The sequence below is a fragment of the Eurosta solidaginis genome, chromosome 2 (genome assembly GCF_040869045.1).
Source record: "Eurosta solidaginis isolate ZX-2024a chromosome 2, ASM4086904v1, whole genome shotgun sequence".
NCBI classification, from domain to species: domain Eukaryota; kingdom Metazoa; phylum Arthropoda; class Insecta; order Diptera; family Tephritidae; genus Eurosta; species Eurosta solidaginis.
Genome location: NC_090320.1, coordinates 172744631 through 172758702, shown reverse-complemented (window position 1 = coordinate 172758702; position 14072 = coordinate 172744631). Strand labels below are relative to the sequence as shown.

The 14072-nt window shown below is 42.7% G+C and overlaps 1 protein-coding gene across 5 annotated transcripts in view; it reads right to left on the bottom strand.

Annotated features, from left to right (window-relative positions):
• Positions 1–14072, bottom strand: part of haf (leucine-rich repeat and fibronectin type-III domain-containing protein hattifattener) — a 589440-nt gene that overhangs the window by 306222 nt on the left and 269146 nt on the right. The window lies entirely within an intron of this gene.

Genomic DNA, 14072 nt, shown 5'->3' with positions numbered 1-14072 from the left:
CCTGTGTCTATTAAACCAAACAAAACTACACAGTTTATTGTGACTGGACGAATCATGCTTGGCTTTTGGAGAATATTAGCTGATACCTTCGTTGCTGCTGGACAATCAACTCGTTTGTGCCCACAGTTGTTGCATCCAAAACATTTTGGACCGTTCGCCTTTTCAGGACAAGCGAAACATTCTTGTTCTGACGAAATTGGTTTTGCCTCCCATTCAATGTATAATTTTGCTGCACCCGTAAGTGATCCTCTAGCGAACACAAATTTTTGTAGCGCATTCCATCTAAATGCGTCTGCATAAGACTCAAATTCGTCAATCCAGAACCGTTTCTTCGCCAGAATATTTTTTAATAATATTCTCAACATCGTTCACAAAGAAGCGCACTGTAGCATAATCAGAACTAGAATCTACCTCCACCGCACTGTCACTTCGTTGTGAACGCCGAATCTTAGTCATTATGTGACCTGAACACACCGAAATTACTGACCTTACTCCTGTAGCATAAAGTTAATTTTCTCTATTGCATCAAATTACTGTCCACCACGCACGATATTTCTTCAGTTATGCCAATAACAAATTATATTTGTTTTATTATATACTCAGGCCACCACCATTCACGATATTTCTTCCGTTATGCCAATAACAAATTATATTTGGCATACAAGTGAGGTCACCACCATGCAGTTATAGGCCCCTATTATGAGCATTTTTCGATCTTCGATCTTCGTTGGCTATCGAACATCGAAAATCGATTTTGAAGTTGGTATTATGACATCTAATCTATGTCGAAATTTTCGTATCTAAACTTCAATCGAACAAGATTTTGTTGACGACGCCGAACGAATTGAATGAAAATTGTTTAAACGGTTTTATTTAGCTTGACTTGACAGGCAGGCCGCACGGCCGTTGTGAACGAATTTTGTAATTGAAATTTAAGTAACTTCCCGATAACCTACAAGCTTGAAACTTGGAATATAGTTCAGAATCCGACGGCAATGCAATAATAACAAAGGAACAGAAAGCGACCTATGAAAAAAATCGCCGCTAGGTAGCGCAAGGATCGAGATATTCACAAAAATCGTATTTGTGGTCCGATTTGGCTCATACTTGGAACACATAATACATACAAGTATAGAAAGCGAGCTATGAAAAAATTGCCGCTAGGTGGCGCAAGGATCGAGATATTCACAAAAATCGTATTTGTGGTCCGATTTGGCTCATATTTGGAACATATAATACATACAAGAATAAAAGGCGTTTAATGAAAAAAAAAATCGCTGCTAGGTGGCGCAAGGATCGAGATATTCACAAAAATCGTACTTGTGGTCCGATTTGTTTCATCTTTGGAACACATAATACATACAAGAATAGAAAGTGACCTATCAAAAAAAATCACCGCTAGGTGGCGCAATGATCGAGATATTCAAAAGATCGTATTTGTGGTCCGATTTGATCCATATTTGGAACACATAATACATACATGAATAGAAAGCGACCTATGATGTCCGATTTGGAGTTGAAGGAGGGACAAGCATACGTGGCGCAGAGTCGGGTAAAGTCTTTGTAAGGAATTAGATTGTAACAAATTGTCAGGAAATAGTCCTTGTAATAATGAGTCACTAAATGAACTATTAAATAAAGACTAAAAACTTGAAAATAAAATAATTGAAAAAAAAAATTGTTTTAAGTTAAACGGTTTTATTGAAAACAATACTTACATGAAGTAATAATAATACTAAAAGCTATAAAATAATTAGGTAGGTCCTAGGTACTAGTCATCACATCCTCATCAATCTAGAGCGTTGATCAGACAATTAAATAAAACCGTTGGACGCGTCAAATTTCTATTGATCATATATAAGGCCAACTGAACCTTAATCAGGTTATGCTACGCCTCATATTTTTAGAAATTTCACGCGCCCAATGCTTTTATTTAATTGTCTGATCAACGACATAGATTGATGAGGAGTGTGATGACTAGTACCTAGGACCTACCTAATTATTTTATAGCTTTTAGTATTAGTAAGTATTGTTTTCAATAAAACCGTTTAACTTAAAAATTTTTTGTAAAATAATTTAATTTGTATTTTTTTTATACTTTTTTGTTACCTAATAGTAACTTTATACTATTTTTATCAATTTTGTTCAGGTCGAAAGTGGTGAGTACAAAACAACAGCTGGAATGACTGATTTCATTAAGGGAGGAAAATCCGGTGATAGCAAAAGGAATTTGTACAAAAGTCCAATCTACAAAAAGGTGGGAAGAGATAACAGCGGAAATGAACTGCTTGGGACCACCCGTAAGGGAGACAAAAAAGTGGATGAAGGCAAACTAAGGAAACATATATGTCGTTTCAGCATAAAAAATGTTTTTTTGTCATTTCAGATGTGGGCTGACATGAAGTTGAAAACGAAAAAGAAAATGTCGGAGAACATGGCGGAATATCGCGCAACTGGTGGTGGTCAAACAGACTGAATACATATACGCACGCAGAAGAGGCTATAATGCGCTCACTACAGCTTCACACCAGCGTAGATCCACGTGGAGAAGAGCATGGGCTAAATGTAAGTGAGGTCGTCAAGTGTGAGGTTAGCATGAATGAGGAGCGATTGGACGATAAGAATACAGAACCTATTGAAGATTTGGAGGTTAGCGAGCATAGTGTTGCTGTTGTTGAGGAAAGGCCACGGAGAAATACCAGAAGAAGATGTAGCAGAACGGAACGGTTAAAGTTATTGGAAGAGCAAACCAGTGATCAAAAAAGGTTCCATAAAGAAATGCTTGAGACTCTAAAAGAGAACAAAAAAGGGCCACTGAGACTGAAAAATATGCGGAAATGACGTATGAGTTGGAATATTATTATAAGAAACAAATGTTAAAATTAAAAAAAAGAGAAGCTTGAATTGTACAAGCTTCAACTGCAAAATAGGGGTCCACTCCGCACTTTATCTGTAATATGACCTGAATTTTGTTTTGTGTTAACTAATAAATTGAAACTGAAGTGATATTTTTACCTAGTTTAGAATAGAATTAAGCTTAGCTTTTAAGTATTATCAATGAATTTACCAAATATTTTTTAGTCTAAGTATATACACACATGAAATGAAAACGAAGAATATAAGTGCATATACATAAAAATATATTTACAGGAATAATAGTTTTATATTTCAATAAAATGGATTGACTACAAAGATCTTAATATTTGATTTCTGATTTCTTCTGTTTTTGAGTTGATGGTTGATTCGATTTCGGCGAGTGTGATATCATTGTCGTGCTCCTCATCTGAAAGTTCTTCTACAGAAATTTTTACTTTGTAAAATATGCAAATATTGTGCAAAGCTGCACACACGTTTATAATTTTTGTTGCTTTTTCTGCTGTAGTAAAGGGCTCTTGGCTGCAGCAGGCACCTAAACTTATTTTTTAAGACTCCAATTGTTCGCTCTATAATATTTCTACCATTCGCATGCTGTGTGTTGTAAATACGTTGTGCAGGGGCCCTATTCGCTAACTGTGAGTTTTAAAGTGTACACAAGAAATTGTGTAAACTTTGAAATTTTGATTCTGTAAAGCAAAACTGTGAACAAAAAAACTCACTGATAAAAACTTCGTGAGTTTTCTTGGCAGCCAGTGTACACTATTCTGACATTCAAAACTCATACGCACTGTTGCAGAACGACTTTTTTGTTTTCATGGCGTTTGATGAATATTTTCTCACTGTCATAAGTCGTTTACATTCAGCGCTCATTCAGGAAAACAATGTACACAATAATTTACAGAATCGCATGAAAATTTAGAGTGTAAATTGTGTGTGCAAATGAGTTTTCAATGAGTGTACATTTTTCCGTTTTTCACAGTTACGGAATTGACCCCCAGATCCATATTCAGTATTTCTGAACGGCGTTAGTAAGTATAGCTTTAATGCATATCCAGTATCACCTGCACGGGAAAATTTATGTTTTATAGGAATACATTTAATCTATATGTAAAAAGAGCATATACCAAGAAACCAGGTGTTGCGAACAACACCTTCATGTTAGGTTAGGTTGAACTGGCCGGTCCATGAGGACCTCACATAGACTGATTGCGTCCGTAGTATTACCAGAAGTTTGTTTTAACGACCAAACTGATAAAACCTATCAAAAACCAGGACCTATGTTATAAAATAACTCCGTCCTCTTGGCAAATACTAGAAGCTTCCTAGGACTTAAACCACTTGCTGCTTCTAGATCTGACGGCTGTATCACTCCTAATAGCTGGAGCCTTAGCCTGGCAAGTGCAGGGCACGAGCACAGAACGTGCTCGATCGTTTCCTCCTCCAACCCGCACTTCCTACATCTGCTATCACTGACCAAGCCTAATTTAAAGGCATGTGACGCCAGAAGGCAGTGTCCAGTCAGAATACCCGTCATGAGTATACAGTCCTTTCTTCTTTTAATGATAGAAGCAACTCTGTTAGGCTAAGTTTGTAAGACCTACACATAATCTTCGACACTTTACAGCCCCGCGCTTGAACCCGCGCCTTTCCCGCTTGGTCTATCATGTGCACCTCTCGCCTTCGCTTAATCTCGCCCAATCTAATTGGGACGTCTACGGAGCAAGCTTCAAGGGATGCGCCCTTTTTAGCTAGTCCGTCCGCTTTTTCATTCCCATCTATTCCCATATGCCCTGGGACCCGATTCTCTCCAGAGACTGCTTGCACTCTAACACGCATTTAGATGCTGTGCTATGCGAGATTATTGCCTTAATTGCAGCTTGACTGTCAATATAAAAGTTAACACGGATGCAGCTTAAGCTATTCTCTTCCAGGGTTTCTGCTGCTTTGGTTACGGCTAATATTTCCGCTTGGAAAACGCTACAGTAATCCGGCAGCCTGTAGGATCTGCTTATTTCCGGATCAGCGCAGTATACCACAGACCCTACTCCTTCCACTACTTTGGAACCATCGGCGTACACATGTATCGCCTCGTCCGCCATTTGCGCACCCTTGGGCCAACCGTCCACCTCTATTGTGACCTTAAAATCTCCCTCGAAGCGCAGATCGGGAATCAGGTAGGCTGTTCGCCTTGTGCTTGATGACGCTATACTACTATGGCCGTATGGTCGGCGCTCAAGCTGCCCCGAAGCACCGAGCCTGGTTGCGGTCTTTAAAGCTTTGTTCTTTGCTACCAGGTCTACAGGTGGAATGTGCAGAATGGCATATAGTGCAGCCGTGGGGGGTGTTTTCAGGGCTCCCGTAATGCTAAGCATCGATAGTCTGCATACCCCCTCTAATTTTTTGAGGTATATTGTTTTTTGTGTGGCTTTCCACCAAACAAGAAGTCCATAGTATAGAATAGGGCTTACAATCGCTGTGAAAATGAGAAAGAGAGGGCGATAGGCCCCACGTACACCCCAGCATTCTTTTACATGCATAGAGTGCCGATGGGGCCTCCTTGACCCTCTCCTCCACGTTGAGCTTCCATGACAGCTTACTGTCTAGGATGTTTCCTAGATATTTTGTGCAAGGTTTCTCCTGTAAGGTCACCCTCCTAACTTAGGCCTGGTCCAATTTGGGACCTTGTACCTCTTTGTAAACAAGACCATATCCGTCTTCTCCGCATTGACTTTCAACCCGACATTAGATGCCCAGGTATGAATATCCCGAAGCGCCCGATCCATCAAAGAACTAATCGTTGGAAGGCACTTTCCACTTATGACAATTGCAACGTCATCTGCGTAAGCCGTAAATTTTACGGGTCCCTCATCGAATTGCCTGAGCAGTTGGTTGATGACCAGCGTCCACAGCAGAGGCGATAGCACCCCTCCCTGCGGCGTGCCCCTGTCCACTGATTTCTTGGCCTCGTACAATCCCCATTGTGATGTAATCTTTCTGCAATTTAGCATGCAGCCGATAAATCTGATTAAGGCAGGATGTACTTTAATGTAATTAAGACCATCCATAATCGCCCATGTTTCAACATTATTGAAAGCCCCGGCAATGTCCAAAAAGGCTCCTAGAGCATACTCCTTATATTCCAGGTATTACTCTATGCTTATTACCATCCTATGCAATGCGGTGTCTACCGACTTGCCTTTGGTGTACGCATGCTGTGTTGTGGAGAGCAGCTTTTCATCCACGTTGGACTTTATGCACACATCTATCAGCCTCTCAAAGGTTTTGAGCAGAAATGATGTTAAGCTAATGGGTCTATAGTCTTTGGGATACACGTGATCGATCTTTGGTAGAAAAGCTACACGAGCAGTTCTCCATTCAGTCTTATGCACCCATCGAATATTATTTTAAGCCATTCCACGACCGCCCTACTTGAGACTTGTAGCATGGCCGGGAATATACCATCTGGGACCGGCGATTTAAACTTAGAAAACGTATTCACTGCCCACTCGATTTTGGTATCGATTCTAAACCGTCTCCCGATGGGAAATGTGTATCGAGAAGCACCTTAAGGGATTCCTCACTATTACGTGACCATTCACTGTTCTCTTTCTTTATTAATCCCTGGACTGTGTTTCCCTTTGCTAAGACTTTTTTCAACCGTGCTGTTTCTCTGGAGCACTCTATGTCCGTACAGAAACTTTTCCATGAGTTTCTCTTCGCCCTGGTAATTCCACGCTTGTAGATCCTCAGTAGATCCCTGTACTCGTCCCGACACGCTTCGCTTTCCGCGGTCTTTGCGAGCTAAGCATTTATTTTACCTGTCTTCTTAGAAGACTCAGCTCATTGCTCCACCATGGCGGCTTTGCTTTTCCTCTGAATATTCTTAGAAGGCAAGCTTTGTTATACGCAGTCATAAGCGTCCTTGTTAGGAATTCATTCCACTCCTCCAGTTCCTATACATTAGCAACCTCTTTGGGTTGTCCCAGTTTTGTTTCTACATGTTTTTGGAATTTAGTCGAGTTCGTTGACCTAGGGTTTCTAAAGGTTCCTTCCTTCTCTACCCTCTTTAGGGGGATGCTGAAGCTGATATACACATGGTCGGAGAAGGATGGTCTATCAAGAACCATCCAATCATACCTTGATATATTACGCTCGGAGCTCAATGTAATATCCAGAACATTACTGGATGATGGGATGTAGGGATATTTCCCCTGTTGACTATCTGCAAATTGGTTTGCAGGATGTAACAAAATAGAGATTCGCCTCTCTCGTTCGTATCTGCTCCTCCCCACGCATTGATGTGCGCATTTGTATCTGCGCCTATGACCAACCGTCCTTTGCGCCCTTCCTCCTTTACTAGCCTTTTGCACTCCATCAGTGGAACCTCCGCAGTGTGGGCCATATAGCAGGACGCCAGGATAAATGCCTGCTTATTCTTTTGCTCAACGGCCACCGCTACGAGGTCCTCAGTGGTGTAATTAGGCGGCATATATGAATGTAGCTGTTTCCTTACCATTACTACAGCTCGAACCCGTCCTTCCGTTTGCGCGTAGTAAACGCCAAACCCGCGCGTGCTAAGTGCAGAAACCATTCCTCCCGATGAGAGCCACGGCTCCTGGATCAGCGCCACGTCAAACGAACCCTCCTCAAGGGTTAGGAGGAGTTCGCTCAACGCTACTTTACGGTGATGGAGGTTTATCGGTAGGACTCGCAGCACCATTGGGCTGTTTGTCCCCCTCCAGCGCCTTCGTTGTGACATCGTCGTCCACCCCTTGCACTTTTCCTCCCGATGAGAGCCACGGCTCCTGGATCAGCGCCACGTCAAACGAACCCTCCTCAAGGGTTAGGAGGAGTTCGCTCAACGCCACTTTACTGTGATGGAGGTTTATCTGTAGGACTCGCAGCACCATTGGGCTGCTTTTCCCCCTCAAGCGCCTTCGTCGTGACATCGTCGTCCACCCCTTGCACTTTTGGTTTAGAGTATTCGAGGCCCCCTTCAGTCTCTCGTAACTGTAGTGCCGGGTGTTCCTCTCTGCGTGTCATAGTACCATTTGGCGGTTGGTCCTCTTCTAACACCTTCGTGGTGACGTCGGGAACCTCCACCTGCTTTTTTCCCTTAAGCTTTTGAGGTCCTTTTCGACTTCAGTCACCTCTATCGCGTTAGGGTTTTTATCCTCGGGACTTCTTTTCCTGAGTCGCATGTAAATTTTGCCAGTGCCAAAGGACATTTCGCCAAGCTGCGTGTAAAAAATATCCTCCGCCTGCTTGTTTATTTGGAAAATGTAGAACTGACCTTCCTCGGTAGGCCGAGATACAGTAAGTACATTCCTCTGCTCCGTACCCTTCTCCACTCTTCTACTCCGTTTTCATTTGTGTGCTTCTCCAACACGGATTTCATTAAATCAGCACTACTCTCGCTCCCCGAGTCCGACGCATCGCTTAATTCCTATTTGTCGTCCTTGGATTGCGACTCGTTCCTCCTCTTTACATCGTCCTTATTACAATCAGGTAATGAGTCGTTCATCTTGGTCGTACGACCACCTGCCCGACAAGGCGGGCTCAACGGTCCAGTATTATATACGGGGAAAGAACCGTCCGCCACAGTAGCGCCCCTTACTATAGTAAGGCCATTATACTTCCCGAGGTGGCCCGGTATCGGGAAGGCTCCGTTCGAATACAGCCGAATTTATCCCCTAGCTGCAAATCGTCCAATAGGTACGGTCCGCATAACACCCTGGATTAGGGGGTTGGCAGTTCTTGGTCACCGACATCCCGCCGCCCTCCTATGAGGTGAAACAGCGTAGATGATGTCAGTCCTAAACAGCTCCGCCTCATAGTCGGGCGCTATGGAGTTCGGCTAAGCCCTCACACCAACGACAAGGTGCCTACCCTAGTGAGGGGCATCATGTGTTGCTCCCGGACATTTTGCATTTATGTACCGTATAGTCATAGAATGGTCGCAAACCTTAAAACATATAAAGATAAATATTTATGCATTTACAATCTGAAATTAACATCACATTGGTATACTTACAATCATGGCATTAATGCTTTAGAATCCTTTTCTGTTGTAGTACAAATGCTGTGGGTTTTTTTGGGAGCACCAATTTTAATATGCGTGCCGTCAACACAGCCAATAATCCCTGAAACTCTGCTAATGTTAAAGAAATAATTTACCTTGTTGCAGTTCAGCTTCTTCGTAATTGAACTTTATCCATCGTTGAAAAAGAGAGTTTTCCAATACATTTAAAACCTCTGATAGCACTACAGACAACGTGGGTTGTGCAAGTCCGAGTGTATTCTCGTTCCCAATGCTCAGTTGGTACAATCCCTTAGCACAAAATCTGAGAAATGTGGCCAACTTTAGAATGGTTGGTAGAGATTTAGCTCTTGAGAATTGCTGCAGAAGATTGTCTGTACTGGACAGCAAGTCCATAAAAGCTTCATTGGACAGCCTGAAGTTTTTGATAAATCTATAAACAAAATTTTCATTGCTACACATTCAATGACTTGTTTAAAACGCTACATTTACGCTGCGGAATTCATTTCTAAAGGATTGGAAGCAGCCCTCAATAGTTTTCTACTTCTGGGTAATTCCAATATGCTTTCCTCCTCATCCGACGAATCATCGAACCAAAATTCCGTTGAAGTCATGTTTTTATATGTCGAGGCTTTTTTTTGTGTTAATTTTTAGGTTTATTTATATTTTGTTTACTTTTTTGCACTTTTGCTTGTTTATTTTATTTTATTTTTTTTTTTTGTTTCACAGCTGATAGAAATAAGCTCTTGTGAATAATTGAAACGATCGGAATTCACAATGACGCTAGTCTTCATCGAACGCACGCCATAATACCAAATGAAAATTCGTTCGATGAACTCGTTCGACCACAGTCGAAGATCGAATTTGTCTCATAATAAGGGCCATAATATCAGCAGAGTTTTTTTTTGTCACCTGATACTTGTTATTTTATTTTCCTCACAGTTCCACCTTCACACGTTAACATCATCCGATTGCCTCAGTAACAACTCTTCTTGTAGGTAGTTGCTGTTTTCTTTTGCTTTCATATACTCCCACATACGTTCGCTTTACAATGACAAGTGTAATGTTTCTTTTTTTATTTTTAGTTAGCGCAAATCCCGGTTGAGCCCCCAAATGTAGGATTTTATTTAAATAGGGAGTGAAGTACATATATATTTTAGGTAATATATGGCAATTAGTTAAATGTACAAGTATATGAAAAGCGAATATGTATTATGAAAGCACGTATCAACAGCGTCCACGGTTGACGTTCACTCTCCACGGCGGTCAAGCAACGAAGGCCTCTTTCGTTGACCACTTTACATACATACATATGTATATAGGGCAAACATATTGTCATTAATTTTTTATGAAACAATGGACTTCTCCGAAATAAATTTCTTGTTTAATGGCTAGATATTTCGATCGGTTATCAAAGACTTTTCGTGATAGATTTTTGCCTCTAGTCGAGCTAAAAGAATATATTTCAAATACAGGTGTGTCTTGAGATATATGACAATGAACTGAAACTAAGTAAAAGTACTTGCCACCCACTTAATTGAGGTTCTAGCATACCGAGAGATATTGAGAGTTTGTGAAGGATAACATGCCAAACCAAAAGTCACAACTTTAAAATTTTTTACAAAAAAATTCTTTGCGATTTACTGAATTTGTCACAACGCGTTTGGTTGGTGAAAAACGTAGACTTGTCCTACTTGTATGTTTCTAATATTTGCTTCCTATTTATAAAAGTATTACACTCAGCTTAGGATATCTATTCTGTAGCTGGCGACTTGTTATTTATTTTTGAATTACTATTTTTATTTAAATAATTTAAATTCACTAAATATGTATATATAAATTTAGAAATTGCGCGATGGCGGGCGGGCGAAAATACTCCGATTTGCGGGAACGATGATGGTAGTATACGTGCGTATATGCGGGTAGTTTTATGACAACCTAAAAACAATTGAGAGTGAGCGCGGTGGTAGTTGGCAAGCCTTGGCCGCACTGGCCGGGTGTTGCCAGACGGAGGGGGCGGACTTAGTCCGAAAACTCGATCATGTCTTCAACATGCCCCCCGCCCGACGCGTTGATGGGTTAAAGGCGGCATCAACCCTGTCCAGGGCCGCCCGTGCCTCGGCTACTAATTGTCGTATTCGGTCGTCGCGCTGTCTAGCCGACCGGCTTGGAATTGCCCGTTGGCGATGTTGGGCTGTTGCCCGCTGTGGTCCGCTGTCGGTGCGACGCGGGTTGGTGGGCGTGCGTCGAGCTCGGTGTAGGGCCGAGGGAGCATTTGCGGCAGCTTGATTTTGAGTCACATGCCCCGGTGCTGTGCGACACTGCCAGACAGTTGATGCAGTATCGGTGGTTCCTCGCGCACTCGTAGCGCTCCTCCGGCTTCATCGCGAGGAACGCCCGGCACTGCCTTAGCGCGTGTCGCTGGCCCCACAGCCGACATTTCGGCATCTCCGTACGTCTGCGGGTCCTGTAAAGACAAGAAAAGAAAAATACGTATTTTTCAAAAAAATGGGTTAGAAAAATACGTTGGTGAGGGTAGCTTAGATATATTTCCAGATTGCTAGTGGCATGAAGCAGAGGGCACCAGAGGTAGGGTTGGCACTACTAGGCAGTTGGTAGCACGCACAGTTTGGCAATATTTCGGGTTATTATTCCGTTTTGGGTTTTGAGTTCCACAACTCGAAAATGGCTATCCGATCCAGGGTGTAAAGTGATTACCCGTCCCAAACGCCATTCGTTCGGGGGTAGTAAATCATCCTTTTCCACGACTAAATCCCCAACTTGAATATTGCGTTGAGAGCATTTCCATTTGTACCGCTTATGCAGTTCCTTGAGATACTCGTTCTTCCATCGTGTGCTGAACTGGTGGTGAAGCACTTTCAGTTTCTGCCATTTGTTGACCAAGGTGAGATGCTCTGCAGTTGGCTCCGGTAACGACAAGAGCAGCGCGCCACGTAGGAAATGCCCTGGGGTTAGGACTAGGGGATCCATTGGATCTTCGGGCATAGGGGAGAGCGGTCAGGAGTTGAGGACCGCCTCTATGCGTACTTCGAAGGAGAACTTCTGGTTTCCTGCTACTTTCGTAAAGTTTATCTTGAAGCTTTTCCCATAGACCACCCATGTGGGGAGCGTATGGTGGGATGAATTTCCATGAGGATCCGTGAGTTGCATACTTTTAGGCGACGTCTGTAGCGACTTCCTTGAGGAATGTGGTGAATTATCTTTGTAATCCGCGTTGTGCGCCGACGAACGTCTTTGCGTTGTCAGAATATATCTGGTGGGGTAGGCCACGGCGGCCAGTGAATCGGGCAAAGGCTGCGCTGAAGGCATTCGTGGTGAGATCAGAGCACATTTCTAAATGAACAGCCTTTGTGGAAAAACAGACGAACACACAAACGTAAGCTTTCACATACGAAGCTCGGCGAAGGGAAGAAGTTTTTGCCAAAAATGGTCCGGCAATGTCGACTCCTGTTATATGGAAGGGTAGAGAATATGTTGACCTCGCGGGTGGCAAGGGTGCCATTATCTGCGTTTTCATCTGCTGTTTGTAGATGGTGCAGGTTTTGCAGTGGAAGATGAGCTTTTTGACCTTTTGCTTCAAACGTGGAATGTAGTACTGTTGCTGTACCATTCGAATCATCAGCTGTTTGTCGGCGTACAGCAGGTTCGAATGGAGGAAGTCCAACAGAAGAGAACAAAATCGAGAGTTTTCGGGTATTATAATTGGTTGCCGCTCATTAAAGCTACAAGTGGCATATGCTAATCTTCCAGAAACTCGCATGATTCCTGAGTCATCTAGCATGGGGTTTAATGTTGGAAGGGTGTTCTTTTTGGGTAAGGGTCCTGACGTTTGAAGCAGCTCTATCGTATCTCCGTAATAATTTCGTTGAGTTTGAGTGATGATTTTGATTTTGGCCTCATTCACTTCGGCATGGGTGAGGTTGAGCGTGGCTGGAACTTCTAGTTTTCTTGCTTTTCGGATAAACCGCAACATATAGGCCACGACTCTAAGCGCTCGAGAAAATGACGAAAAACGGTGGAGTATGTCTATATTTTTTTCCTGCAGGGTGTGGAATACTTCCACATGTCGTTGTTCGAGGGGAGTTGGGTGGTGAGAAATATCCTTTGGCCACGAAGTTGATGTATTGATAAGCCAACTAGGTCCTTTCCACCATAATGGACATTGAACTAAATCCTGAGGCTTGCAGCCTCGAGTGCCCAAATCCGCTGGGTTATCCTTACTGGAAACGTGCCCCCAAGTGGCGTTGTCGACGTTCTTAAGAATTTCAGAGGTTCTGTTGGCGACATACGTTTTCCAGGTATGGGGTGGTTTTTCTAACCAGGCCAGTACGATGGCAGAATCGCACCAGAGAATGAGTTCGTGTTGGAGTAGATTCAGCTCACTTCGCAGCTGTTTCACTAACTTGGAGAGTAAAACTGCTCCACAGAGTTACAACCGTGGAAGACTCAGGGTTTGGAGGGGTGCTACTTTGCTTTTAGCAGCTAGCAAATGGAATGAAAACCTATTTTCATGGGTTTGTACTCGTAAATATATACAGGCACAAAATGCTTTTTCTGAAGCATCTGAGAATCCATGCAGCTGGATTAGTTTATCGGGGGAATACTGTACCCACCTAGGGATTTTAATGTCTCTGATATGAGGTAAATTTTCATAAATTGAGGTCCATTTTTGGTGAGCTCCGGGCTTCACGTCTTCGTCCCAATCCGTTCCTTCCATCCAGAGTTGTTGCAGCAACATTTTTGCAAGAATCATTATTGGTGAAAGCCATCCTGCGGGGTCAAACAGTTTTGCAACTGCTGATAAAATCTGCCTTTTTGTAGTCGTGTTTTCTGCTGATGGTGGATCATACGTGTAGGTGAAGGTGTCGGTTAGCACGTTCCACTGAATTCCAAGGGTTTTTGTGGAACTCGAATCATGGAATTTAAGGAAGTCGACGTCTAGCAAATCAGGGTCGGGAACGGGTTTTAAAATTTCGGGGTGATTTGCCGACATCTTCCTCAAAGGAAACCCTGCCGATTTTAAGGCTTCGATAACTTGAGTCATAGAGTTCAAAGTGGACTGTATATTATGACCGCCTGACAAAATATCGTCAACATATGTTTCGTCTAATAAAATGTTTTTAGCGAGCGGATA